The sequence below is a fragment of the Schistocerca gregaria genome, chromosome 3 (genome assembly GCF_023897955.1).
Source record: "Schistocerca gregaria isolate iqSchGreg1 chromosome 3, iqSchGreg1.2, whole genome shotgun sequence".
NCBI classification, from domain to species: Eukaryota; Metazoa; Arthropoda; class Insecta; order Orthoptera; family Acrididae; genus Schistocerca; species Schistocerca gregaria.
In genome coordinates this window covers 603,966,118-603,981,128 of record NC_064922.1, presented here as the reverse complement: position 1 = coordinate 603,981,128, position 15,011 = coordinate 603,966,118, and the positions used below count along the sequence as shown (strand labels likewise).

General features: G+C 44.2%; 1 protein-coding gene across 1 annotated transcript in view; it reads right to left on the bottom strand.

The window, feature by feature from the left end:
• Positions 1–15,011, bottom strand: part of LOC126354347 (uncharacterized) — a 203,994-nt gene that overhangs the window by 71,207 nt on the left and 117,776 nt on the right. The window lies entirely within an intron of this gene.

Genomic DNA, 15,011 nt, shown 5'->3' with positions numbered 1-15,011 from the left:
GACAGCGTTAACCATGTATTATGGATACAATCTGAGAATGACCATGGAACAGAAATTAGCTTATAGCACCAAAAAACACATCTTAACAAAGAATTTGAATGTAGCAGTAGTTTGGCTTGCTATGCACATATTTCTTCTTCTAATGTGAAATGAAACTTATAGGGGACATCTCTTACGCCACATACAAAAATAAAGTTTACATGAACTTCATTTGTTTTACTTATTTTGCTTTACCATGATTAATTTCCTTAGGCAACTATGAATCACGATGCATGTTTCAGGACTAATTTTAAGTAGTAGTCCTGCACCTCATAATTTCTGCCAGTGGCTAGAAATCGTAATGTAGCTAACAGCCTCTTCTCGCAGCTTAGAGCCTCTCACGTGTCTATATTCTTTTTTGTTACGAAATGCTTCGTGATGTTCAGCAGCTCGGAAAAGCATGTTTTATCTACTCTTAGGTAATTACTAAAATCGTTCAGTTCCCATCTCCTTAAGTAACAGATCGTGGATAAATTCCTCTTTGGATTAGCCACTACTTTGCCAACGTATTTCTCTCTACTTTTCTTGTCCTTGTTACATCTGAAATAAAAAAAAGGCCCAGGCAAATTCCACTTTATGTGTCAAGCCAAGCGGCTCCTCGTCGAACATAGCCTTAATGAAATTACTATGTACAATTCACAGCCAGTGATAGGAACAGGTGCCTCCGTAATCGTTGAGATAAGTCAGTCGTGACGTGTGTAGGCTGCACACGAAACTGGTTGGTCAGTCAGTCGGTCGGTCGGTGGGATGGTGCGTATGTAAATCCCTTAAAATGTGTGCAAGAACAACTTTAGCAGTGACAGCGACTCCAACAACAGATTACGATGCGACAGCAAGAAAATAGCCCTTACTGCAGCAACAGTATGTAGCTAAAAAGGAATGACACCAGCTGCATATGGACATGGGAAAGTAACAGTTAGCTGGGTTTTCAGGTACATCTTGCAAAAACCTGCGGTTCCCCTGTTTCGATCATCTGAAGACGGCACTGATGACTGTGAAATGTACTTACATCGAGTGTAGCATCATTTCGTTGCTCTCAAGGTAAATGATCCTGATATCCAGAAATCGGTCTTTTGTCTTGATCGTCTCAGGGAGTAGCGTGTTTTCTTAGAAAACTAGGTTTTCTTAGAAAACTAGACCCCCTGAAAGTTCTCTACGTTGTCGTTCTAAAGGACTCGTGAAGTATTTTCAGAACATTATAGTCACAAAATGGATACGGTGTTTTCAAGATTAGAATTCCACCACAGTCGGGAATTGCAGTCGGAATCATATTGCGTTGTTGTAGCAATTTTGTGTATGTGAATGAACAATGCAAGCAATTTTATACGGATTCCCTAATAAGCGACTGGGTTATTTACTACGCAATCTGACAAAGGTGTCGGAACTCAGGTGTTAAGGTTTCCAGATTCGTCTTTGGACGAAGTTCATAGAATTTTGCAAATTTATGAATACACACTAGGGATTGAAAGTACTGCGAAACATTGTGGACAGCTACAATGGACCAAGAATCGGCTTCAGTGAGAGAGGGAGAGAAGGCCATTATTAGGGACAGCAGTTGGGCCGGCCGCAGTGACCGAGCGGTTCTAGGCGCTTCAGTGCGGAATCGCGCTGCTGCTGCGGTCGCAGCACATTCTGTGCGTAGGTCTAGATGTTTTTAACACTACTGACCATTAAAATTGCTACACCCAGAAGAAATGCAGATGATAAACGGGTATTCATTGGACAAATATATCATACTAGAACTGACGCGTGATTACATTTTCACGCAATTTGGATGCATAGATCCTGAGAAATCAGTACCCAGAACAACCACCTCTGACCTTGAAACGCCAGGGCATTGAGTGAAACAGAGCTTGGATGGCGTGTACAGGTACAGCTGCCCGTGAATCTTCAACACGATACCACAGTTCATCAAGAGTAGTGACAGGCGGATTCTGACGAGGCAGCTGCTCGGCCACCATTGACCAGACGTTTTCACTTGGTGAGAGATCTGGAGAAAGTGCTGGCCAGGGCAGCAGTCGAACATTTTATGTATCCAGAAAGGCCCGTAAAGGACCTGCAACATTCGGTCGTGCATTATCCTGCTGAAATATAGGGTTTCGCAGGGATCGAATGAAGGGTAGAGCCACGGGTCGTAACAACGCTGAAATGTAACGTCCACTGTTCAAAGTTCCGCCATTGCGAACAAGAGGTGACCGAGACGTATAAGCCATCACGCCGGGTCATATGCCAGTATGGCGATGATGAATACACGCTTCCAATGTGTGTTGAGCGCGATGTCGCCAAACACGGATGCGACCATCATGATGCTGTAAACAGAACCCGGATTCATCCGAAAAAATGACTTTTTGCCGTTCGCGCACCCAGGTTCGTCGCTGAGTACACCATCACTGGCGCTCCTGTCTGTGATGCAGCGTCAAGGGTAACCGCAGCCATGGTCTCCGAGCTGATAGTCCATGCTGCTGCAAACGTCGTCGAACTGTTCGCGCAGATGGTTGTTGTCTTGCAAACGTCCCCATATGTTGACTCAGGGATCGAGACGTGGCTGCACGATCCGTTACAGCCTTATGGATAAGATGCCTATCATCTCGACTGCTAGTGATACGAGGCCGTTTGGGTCCAGCACGGGGTTCCGTATTACCCTCCTGTACCCACCGATTCCATATCCTGCTAACAGTCATTAGATCTCCACCAACGCGAGCAGAAATGTTGCGATACGTTAAACCGCAATCGCGATAGGCTACAATCCGACCTTTATCAAAGTTGGAAACGTGTTGGTACGCATTTCTCCTCCTTGCACGAGGCATCACAACAACGTTTCACCAGGCAACGCCGGTCAACTGCTGTTTTTATATGAGAAATCAGTTGGAAACTTTCCTAATGTCAGCACGTTGTAGGTGTCGCCACCGGCGCCAATCTCGTGTGAATGCTCTGAAAAGCCAATCATTTGCATATCACAGCATCTTCTTCCTGTCGGTTAAATTTCGCGTCTGTAGCACTTCATCTTCGTGGTGTAGCAATTTTAATGGCCAGTAGTGTAAATTTGGTTGAAATCGTTCCATAAGTTTCGAATTATAAGGGGGTAGTTTCTGTTGTTACCTCGGATGATGATTACATGAATATTTTGTCAGGATTTGTAAACGGTGGGTCCTTGAGGCCAGTAGTGTATATACTCTGCTCGCAGAATTTGCGCTGCATCGTAAATGGGTTATTTTCATGAATACCTCAGGACACTGTGAATCCAGTCACAACTCTTTTACAGCAATATGACATTTACATTTACGAGCTTTATCTCCTTCCTTTCCAATGCAGCTGTAAACAGCTTACTCAGTAGCACTGCTCAGTACGCGTGAGTACGTGACTGGAAGCGCCGTCTTCGTGAAACTTTAGAGAATAAAAGGAGCCTAGGTTGTCGCAAATGACCAGTCTCCTACGGTAGTGCAAAGTGTCAGCGTGGACTCATTCAGCGTGCTAAACATCCCTAGCACTGATATTAATAAGAGAAGACCAAATTAATGCACGCTTTGGTTTAAGGTTATTGTTGGAGAACCTACGCAATCTCGTTAATGACATCTGCAAAGTAAATTACACCTAAAATGGTACGTTCCTTAGACAGAAGAATTTAAATGAGTTTTCACCTATTACAGAACCATTTTGTGGTAATATTATGGTGATCAAATCTGCTATCAAGTGGGTTGTCAAGGGGAACTAGACAAGGAGTAATCTCTTTTTAATGGAGAATTTGATAACGGCCGGAATGAGTTGCTGATTAGCTATTTGTTACGGAATTTACGTGCAGGACTTTAAGTCAGTCTATGTGAAAATCGATTCGCCATCTACGTTACAGGGGCAGATACTTGCCACAGACTCAAGACCAGATAAGATGATACTTGGAACCATGTGTATTTTTTGCGGTTTTCTTTGCTATGGTTAAGAATAAGGATAAAATCTAGAAAAATGAGTGGAAAGAAAGGCTGTGCATCTCTGGATACCTGGCTGTTTTACTCGCTAAGATATAGATGCATAGAAAGGGAATGTGACGAGCAGACTTAACGCATTACCTATTAAGAGCATCTAAATTGGTGACATGAACGTGGCATCGCTTTTCGATGTGCTAACTTAGTGCTCTACACCTACATCCGCGTACATACACTGCAAACCACTGTACGGTGCGCGGCGGAAGATAACCCGTACCACTACTACTCATTTCCTTTCCCATTCCACTCGCAAACAGAGCAAGATAAAAACTACTGCCGTATGCCTCCCTAGGAGCCCTAATTCCCTATCTTCATGGTCCTTACGCAAAATGTTTGTTGACGTCAGTATAATCATTCTGCAATCATCTTCAAAGTCCGGTTGTCTTAATTTTCTCAGGAGAGTTCTCCAAAAACAACGTCGCCTTGCCTTCAGGGATTCCCATATGGCTTTCCACAGAATCTCCATATTACTTGCCTTTTGTTCGAACCTACCGGTAGCAAATCTAACAGCCTGCCTCTGAACTGCTTCGATGCCTTCTTTTAATCCGACCTTGTGAGGATCCCAGACACTCAAGGAGAACTCAAGAATAGGTCGTACCAGCGTCCTGTATGCCGTCTCCTTTACGGATGAACCATTCTTTCCCTAAATTCTCGCAATAAACCGAAGTCTACCATTAGCCTTCCCTTCCATAATGTGCACATGCTCGTTTCATTTTTTATCGGTTTGCAACGTTACGCACAAATATCTAAACGACGAGACCGGGCGAAGCAGAACATACTAATGTTGTATCCGAATATTACTAGTTTGTTTTTCCTACTCATATGCATTATCTTACATTTTTCAACATGTAGAATCAGCTGTCATTCATCACACCAACTAGAAATATTGCCTAAGTCATCTAGTATTCTCATACCGTCACTCAACTTCGACATCTTGCTGTGCACAACAGCATGATCAGAAAACAACCGCAGATTGCTACTCATCATGTCCGCGAGATCGCTACGTATGTAGAAAACAATAGCAGTTCTATCACACTTTCCTGGTAGATTCTTAACGATACGCTTGTCTCTGAAGAACACTCGCCGTCGAGAACAACATACTAGGTTATGTTACTTAAGAAGTTCGAGCCACTCACATACCTAAGAACCTAGCCAATATTCTCGTCTTTCGTTAACAGTTTAAAGTAGGTCATCGTGCCAAATGCTTTTCGGAAATCTAGAACTATAGAATTTGCCTGTTACCCTTCATTCACAGTTTGCAGTATATCATGTGAGAAAATGGCAAGGCAAGCTGAGTTTCGCACGAGTGATGCTTTTTAAGCCCGTGTTGATATGTGGACAGAAGCTTTTCTTTCTTAAGGAAATTTATTATATTCGAACTCAGAATGTGTTCAAGAATTTTGCAGCAAACTGATGTTAAGGATATACACACCTGGAAATGGAAAAAAGAACACATTGACACCGGTGTGTCAGACCCACCATACTTGCTCCGGACACTGCGAGAGAGCTGTACAAGCAATGATCACACACGCGGCACAGCGGACACACCAGGAACCGCGGTGTTGGCCGTCGAATGGCGCTAGCTGCGCAGCATTTGTGCACCGCCGCCGTCAGTGTCAGCCAATTTGCCGTGGCATACGGAGCTCCATCGCAGTCTTTAACACTGGTAGCATGCCGCGATAGCGTGGACGCGAACCGTATGTGTAGCTGACGGACTTTGAGCGAGGGCGTACAGTGGGCATGCGGGAGGCCGGGTGGACGTACCGCCGAATTGCTCAACACGTGGGGCGTGAGGTCTCCACAGTACATCGATGTTGTCGCCAGTGGTCGGCGGAAGGTGCACGTGCCCGTCGACCTGGGACCGGACCGCAGCGACGCACGGATGCACGCCAAGACCGTAGAATCCTACGCAGTGCCGTAGGGGACCGCACCGCCACTTCCCAGCAAATTAGGGACACTGCTGCTCCTGGGGTATCGGCGAGGACCATTCGCAACCGTCTCCATGAAGCTGGGATACGGTCCCGCACACCGTTAGGCCGTCTTCCGCTCACGCCCCAACATCGTGCAGCCCGCCTCCAGTGGTGTCGCGACAGGTGTGAATGGAAAGACGAATGGAGACGTGTCGTCTTCAGCGATGAGAGTCGCTTCTGCCTTGGTGCCAATGATGGTCGTATGCGTGTTTGGCGCCGTGCAGGTGAGCGCCACAATCAGGACTGCATACGACCGAGGCACACAGGGCCAACACCCGGCATCATGGTCTGGGGAGCGATCTCCTACACTGGCCGTACACCTCTGGTGATCGTCGAGGGGACACTGAATAGTGCACGGTACATCCAAACCGTCATCGAACCCATCGTTCTACCATTCCTAGACCGGCAAGGGAACTTGCTGTTCCAACAGGACAATGCACGTCCGCATGTATCCCGTGCCACCCAACGTGCTCTAGAAGGTGTAAGTCAACTACCCTGGCCAGCAAGATCTCCGGATCTGTCCCTCATTGAGCATGTTTGGGACTGGATGAAGCGTCGTCTCACGCGGTCTGCACGTCCAGCACGAACGCTGGTCCAACTGAGGCGCCAGGTGGAAATGGCATGGCAAGCCGTTCCACAGGACTACATCCAGCATCTCTACGGTCGTCTCCATGGGAGAATAGCAGCCTGCATTGCTGCGAAAGGTGGATATACACTGTACTAGTGCCGACATTGTGCATGCTCTGTTGCCTGTGTCTATGTGCCTGTGGTTCTGTCAGTGTGATCATGTGATGTATCTGAGCCCAGGAATGTGTCAATAAAGTTTCCCCTTCCTGGGACAATGAATTCACGGTGTTCTTATTTCAATTTCCAGGAGTGTATATACAGAGTGCATTGGGTGTAAGTGCAGGTATTTTATATGTGGTATCAGTGTATTGGTTGTATTTTCTCTGCATCGAACACCTTCCCACAAACACGTCATAAATTTTACCAACTGATGTTTTCTGCAAGGCCGTACCTGGGCCGAAAAGAAAACAACGCCTGCCATTATAGATTAGCCTTTTGTGTCCACGCATCCGCACTTGAGAACCTGACCAGCTACCCAGTAGGAAAATAAGTATTAATGGCTCACTCTTGCTGCATATACATGTGGGTACTTTCAACCTATTTCTAATCCTTCCTTGGGCATGGATGTGTGTGATGTCCTTAGGTTAGTTAGGTTTACGCAGTTCTAAGTTCTAGGGGACTGATGACCTCAGACGTTAAGTCTCATAGTGCTCAGAGCCATTTGAACCATTTATCCAACCTAAAAACATATCATTCGTAACAGCTTTAAATTGCTAGTCTGCAAATGAAGTAAATTGTGATGTATGGTTGTTCAATACACCATTCTCAGTCACCAACGTAAATATCTCCACTTATACACCTTACACTCTGCATGTCGATAAGCAAACGTTTAGTGGTGCGTAGGAGCCATGTGTGTGCAGAAACAGACAACTGTCAACATACTATTAGTTTCACATAAAACGAAAATGCGTGATTATTCATATTATACATTGATATCTAGGCGACTTACGTTACTTTAATATCCGCCTCCGTTTTGCGGAATATATTATGCTATTGTGGGAACAAAAGACCGACCAGTGAAGTACATTGTTTATTCCTTGGAAGAGTAACAAATTTTTAGAGTTGGATATTTATTCTTCGTTTTTCTTTAGAGTTGTTAATTCCGACTGTAGGCTAACTGAATAAATCTCTCGAAGTATATGTGTGTTTCATTTCTGACCCACATAATTGGTGACCTCGGAAACTAGAACGGTTGCAGTCGCATTGGCATTTATAGGATTATGTCCGTTAAGCATGGAAGGCGCAAATAATTTTTACAAACCATAGGTGATGAGATCCGGTAGCTGCAACAAGAAATTCATGTTTTAGAACTGTCAACTCTGGGAAACGACGACAAGACAGACACGACGAGATGACGCACTCCAGCGATAAGGCCGCCCAGCGAACGCTCAACCGCGCCGAAATTTTCCGTGGGCCGGTCCGTTCGTGTCAACTGCGCTGCGCCTACAACTGCGAGCACCTCCATTTACGTCCACACAAACAGAAACACGGTTTGCGATCTTAGAAAACATTTTGGCACAAAATCGGATCAAAGAAGACCGTGAACAATGTACGCTGGCAATTAGCAGCTTGGACCAGAGAGCAACGACAATAGTTTCCGATGCCATTCTACACCCATCTCATCAACAAGCATTCCTCGCGCTGTATACTTCGCTAATCACTCGCTGTACGAAGTTACCTGGGCAGAGGCCTTCACAAGCGCTTTACAAGAAGAAACGCGGAATTTTGGAGACTTTTGCGCGAGGTAATGGGGTGCAGCCTAATATCTAATGAGTTGCTACTACATATCGGGCGACAACAGCTTCCGTGTCAAGTACACTTGACATCAATAGCGTATAAAGGACAACCGTTAGATAAAGTACTACAATTAGATGATAGATCATATGCCACATTGGAGTCAACTAGTGTGACATGCATAGCAGCGACAAATACTAGCGTCACAACAGAAGTTGACATACACGCGTTACAGTTTTGGACGAGCTGATGCCGAAATGTGTCGCCGCATCTTATTGACACTCACCCGATGCCGCTGGTAACACCGAAAGCTACGAACCACACTGGGAAGAATTTTCACGCAATTACAGAAGTTGAAGTTCCGAATGGACTCCAATAAGAGGACACGGTCGCATCGTTCATCCAACCTCCAGCCGTTAGACACCACTCAAGGTCAAGCTACTGCCAATGGTATCTGCTGGTACCACAGACGGTCCGGAGCCCATGCTATAAAATGAACGAAGCCATCTGAGTATCCAAACGGCAAGGGAAGGCCGAATTAGGCGCAATGAACTGCGGCATTCACAAACGACGACGCCGACCTAAGAAGAGTTGTATTGCAGCAACACGCAGATGGACACATGGATAAGGTAGGGCTCATGATGGGATGCTTACTAGTTTTCTGACGAGTTGCGGCATAACATCGCTTCGGTTTCACGTGATTGATAAGATTTTTAATAGCCGCTGGTTCAGGGATTAGCACCCTGCCAGTCACTGTCACAGCTAAGACGACGATACGGGAGCCCTTACAGTTGTTAGGCGTGAACAACTCCAGCATCAAAGCGTATGGGCACAAAGATATAACGATAGACGTTGGTTTTTTTACTCCATACAATTGGAGTTTCGTGGTGGCTGACACTTTTGCAGTCCACATTAGGTGCTGATCTTCTGTTGCACTTTGCACTGGCTGTAGATTTGGTAACTGCCTGCCTTATAAGTAGGGCACAATGTGACTGGGTAACGATAATTCAGAGAGGTTCAGTGGACAGTGTAATAGGAATCACAAATGATGCAAGTAAACAGCCCACCCCACAAACGTCTGTGCAGCCAAGCTATGTTAAGCATACTATAGTGCATTATATGCGCACGACCCTAGGTCCGTTGGTTTCACGATGTGTCCTTAGAAGTGCTCCAGAACCATTGGCTGAGGCTAAAGCGGTATTTGAGGATATGCTCCGTTCTGGTATTATACGAAGGTCAGACAGCCCATGGTCATTCCTCTTACAACTAATGCACAAAAGGTACGGCACATGGCGCACCTGTGGCGATTCCCGTAAGCTGAACACAATAACAGTCCCAGCAGTCTCAGATAAGTACTCGATACCTAATATCCAAGATTTTACCTATTCTCTGCAGGGTACAAGAGTTTTCTCACTGTTGGATTGCCGGAAAGCTTACAACCAGATCCCAGTGCCACATACCGATGTTGCAAAGGCAGTAGTTATTACATCTTTCGGCTTGTTTGAGTTTTTGTTTATGCCATTCGGTCTTAAAAATGCAGCTCAAACCTGGCAGAGATTCACTGACGAAGCGTTACAAGGCTTGCCATTTTGCTTCGCATATTTTGACGACATATTACTATATTCACCTGATACACAGGTTCATGACAAGCATATATATGAAATACGGCAGAGATTGTATAACTATGGAGTGGTACTAAATCAAGGCAAGTACGTCACGCGCAAAAGCTAGGTAACTTTCCTATGCCACCAAGTCTCGGCCGATGGAACTCAAACTTTGCATGAAAAGATTGAGACGTTGCGTAAGCTACCAAATGGTTTAAATGGCTCTGAGCACTGTGGGACTTAATATCTGAGGTCATCAGTGCCCTAGACTTCGAACTATTTAAACCTAACTAACCTAAGGACGTCACACATATCCATGCCCGAGGATGTTTACCAGTTTACGCTAGAAAAGAATTTCATAGTTGTAAACAGAATGGCTCTTGTGTCTGACCATGTGCAAAGACTAACAAACAATTTTTTTTTTAAAACGTGGTTTGTTGTATTTTGTGCCAATCACTTCCAAGTAGCATCAGTTAATGAATACCTTATGGAACAGCTGCTCTGCATTTCTGTACATTGTCAAGAGCAATTAGATTTCCATAATGTTAAAGAAGGAAACGTGTGGTGCACATTTGAAATTTAATGCGGGATGTATATACTATATAAGAGCATTTGTTAAAGACTGGAATGAATTGATGACAGGCTATGTGTTGCGGAATTTCCGTGCAGAACTTTTAAGTTCGTTTACGTGGATAGTGATTTCTCATTTACGTTATTGGGTTCAGATATTCGCTATAGAGACAAGACTGGTTAAGATGATAATTGTGGGAACCATGCGCAGTTTTGCGATTTTCTTTGCCAGGTTTAAGAATAAGGCTAAAATCAAGAAATGCGAAGAGTAGCTGTATGTCTCTAGAGATCTGACTGTCTTGCTGGCAAAAATATAAATCCCTGGAGGAGTCAATGTATGGGGTAGATTTAACGCATCACCTATTAAGAGCTTATAAGCTAGTCACATAGGTATGACACTGCTTTTCGACGCGCTAGCCTAGTGTCCTAACGCTACGTCGGATAACGTTATATGTGTAAATTTGCCACCGCGCTAAACCGATATCAGAAAGAATATATGCACGCCGATGGTAGGCAACGTTCCAGATCCGCGACCGACATATGTTTCTTGACTGACCGGAAGGTCTAAAATATTGGTTGAAGTCTTCTTCGTAGCCGCAAGCTCTACGGGATTCTAACGTACCACTAATGAAAAGTGGCGCAGCTTGCACTGTTTAATTTGCGCTCAATATTTGCATTACGCTGGCGCTAAGTGACTTCGAAAGTGTGGAACTGTTTACGTTTTTCTTCTTCAGGGTATTTCCTGCTATTTGAACAAAGTGTGTGTTCTGAAATCTTAAAAGAAGCTGTTAAGTGTTTAGGAAAGGTGTGAGACAATTGTCCAGCTGAACCCATTTCCATATCTTTAAACAGTAAGAGTTCTGCGTAATACTTATGGTGGAGTCTGTCTTACCGATTGCTCCGTAACTTATCTTGTCACAACAAAATTGCAGTACGCCACTATACATTACAGCGAGTGCTTGCTGAGGTATCCTCTGGCTTTAACATTTTGGTTTGGTGTTCTGTAAAGTCGACTAGGTGGAGTGTGATGTACGCATACACAAAAACGCGTAGACTTTGTTGGGTGGTACAAGTCTGTCTTTCTTTATACTCGAGGTAGTGCTCCTAATTGTGTTAAAGGCAGTTAGGCACTTACTCAAAAGGGATGTATTATCTTAATGTCACAGAGCTAATTCTACGAAGTTTTCGCAAGCTTTCATTTTTGTCTGTTGTACCATATTTTACAGCCGATCACACTTGACATGTGCAACGTGTGACGATGTTGTGTAGTAGGCAATACGTTTATAATCACCAATTCGGTAGTAATGCATGCGTGTGCAGGGACAAACTGAGAATTGAAAAATGGGAGTTCAGTCGAATGTTTAATGTACATCCACACAGAAGGCAGTGTAAGATGCGTTTCCTCATAACAGTGTTTTTGATCTCGTACCTACAGTGGACATTTATGTGACAAATCAGCTAGAGTTGTAGCTAATTACAGAAAATATCTAATATTCTGTTGCCAGTTGTGTTGGTTAACATATTAAAGTTGTGAGCAATCATTAATTATGCTAATAATGACTATAAATTTTAAGTTGTCATGCACAATTTGTCCAGAGGACGAACTTTTTTTGCAGAACTCACATACATAGCGTAATGTCAAAATATCTTGCTTTCGTATCCACCAACACTTCGCAGACTATTCTACAACGTCGTTAATTTGTATTGCCAAAGTGCCTGAGCTCGCCATTCTTTTTTCTTTTTAACTGTGCGTCTCACTACAGCACATATGGACGTTAGTAGTTCAGCAGCAATTAACACATAACACTCAATATTTAATGTATACAAGGTGAGTGAACATTAATACTCGTAAAGTCGACGAACTGCATCGACAGATTCCTGACTAGTAGTGGAGGAGAAAGGGTCCTATGAACATGTATGCAGAAAAGCCACTGACGAATGAAAGTTCCTCTGACCATGTGCCGTGTGTTGTCTGTTGCAGGCTACATGATTGACACAGGGTACTGTAAGCAGCAGAATGGTCCGGTATTCATGTCGGGAACAAGCCGAGATGGTGTTTGTGTGTGACCAACCAGATGGAAAAGGTCGAGAGCCAGCATGGCTCTACCAAAACAAGTATCCACACAGACAATGACCACATCACACAACATTTCAAGCCATTTTTGGGCGTTTGTGTGATCATGGGTCGTTTCATACAGACGAACAGCAAGGAGGATGCGGACTGCATACCCTACATTTAGGGGACTGGGTTCTGTAGGATATTGATACGAACTCTAGTGCAAGCTCCAGGAAAGTGACCAGCCAACATGGTATAAGCCAAAGTATGATTATGTGACTCTGTATGACAACCACTACTATCCCTATTACCTGCAATGAGTGCAACGATTGTCAGCAACGAATTTCCCTCTATGGGAAGGATTCTGTCGATTGTTTTTGTCCCAGAATATCACAGTTAAGGGTTTTCTGCCATCAGTCCTCTTTACCAACGAAGCAGTCTTTAGCAGAATTAGCATCATCAATCTGTGTAATCGTTATCTGTGGGCTGCAGACAATCCTCAGGGATCAGATGAGGCATCTCATTAGCATCGGTTCAGCATCAATGGGGGGTAGGGATTCTTGGTGACCACATACTTCGACTGGTTATTATTCCACAACGCCTCGATGGAGGAATGAACTTGGACTTCCTGTGGAATACTCTGAGTGGAATGCTTGGTAACGTGGTCTTGGCAGTACGATAGGTTATGCGGTTTATGAATGAAGGAGCACCACCCTACTTTCATATTACAGTTCGCGACAGCTCATCAACATGTCCTCCAGACACTGAATAGGAGGCAGGGCGCTTCAGCAAGGCCTGCTAGACTAGTGGACTTAAACCTCCTGGATTTTTCTCTCTGGGTGGATCTGAACGCATTGTGTATGCTGAACCAGTTGCTTATGTGCAGACCCTTCAGCATCATGTTCACAACGTCTGTGGCGCTGTTTGGAGAGAGGCCAGAAGAGCCAGATTGCGGCAGTCCGTGATGTGTGAAATCGCGAACTGCATCCCATGCAAGACCACTTAGAACATCTGTTGTGATGTGGATGCAATGCATCCCATACTATGTTATAGAACGATTTGATGTCGTTCCACATACACTTTCCGTTTCTGAACACATGTTTGTAGAATGTTTTTTTCCTCCATTTCCAGTCAGGAATCCATCCCGGGAGTTTTTCAGTTCAACACTGTATAATGAACAGATTTACACAGATACCAATTAGTTTTTTTTGCCAGTACATCTGCATTTTGGTCTTTTCTACCAGTTTCACGAATTTACAATTTGGTAGGCTACCAGACTGCCTGTTTTACTCCCAGTGTTACCACATTTTAGATTTGGCACCATCCAACCAACGTTTTCTACGTGCTATGCAGTGACATCGTTTTTTTCGTATTGTCTAAGTACCTTACCACAGTGTATGAACAGTGCATGTACAGTTTATATCCAGTGTATGTATGGCATATGCGTGGTGTATAAATGGTACATTTGTGGCGTAGTTGTGACATTTTTGCGGCATAATTGTAGCATAGTTGTAGTGTACTTGCGGTGTATATGGTGTAGGTACAGCGTCATAACGTCACTTTACCAATTGCACTACCAGTTTACCTATTTCTGGATCTGGCGTCCCACCAAACTGCCGTTTGTTTTACCATCTCCTGTTTGCTACAAATCTGCCTATTGTACAGCCACTACTAGTAATTTCTGGGTTTGATGTAACTCGAGTAATATGTGCAGACTATATTATGATGTCATTATTTTAAATATTTATATATTACGTCATGTTATATGTTGTGATATCATTGTTTTACCTTACTTCGCCATATTTTTTACACTGCTTCTCACTGCAGAGCAGAGGCCTCGGATGTAGAGCAGTGGTGCATGATTAACGTGATGCATGTATTATAAATGTGTGATACATGTGTGTAACACATGTGGGATGCTGTCAGATAGTTTGGAACCTTTTGGGTAAAAATTATTTTGTTACAACAAATACCCTAGCACTAAGCTAGAATGGTGAGAGCATATTGCTCGAAAGCAGTGGGAGCCCCTTCATCCTCTAATTACACACAGCAAATGATGACAGTCTTGTAATTGAGTTAAAACTGCTTGAATGGGGGGGGGGGGGGGGGGCAGCTCTCATGTCGTTTGCAGATAGCATGATGATGATGATGATGAGGAGCAGCTCAAGTGTGGTGCATCGGGGATTGGGCAGAAAGGGTGGGGGATGTGGTCATTGGGGGCAGGGACCGTGGGTGGGAGTGGCTTTCACAGGGCAGTGACATGGTGGTGTAGAATTCTTGGAGTGATGATGTCATGGTCTTAGTGTATGTGTCAGGATGTGACAATATAAGAATTCCGAGAATGCTGATGCTGAAGTTAACACTTTAGTGTGCAGAACCCTCACTGACCCCTTTGCTACAACCATTTGGCAAAGAATTTACAACACATAGTGGA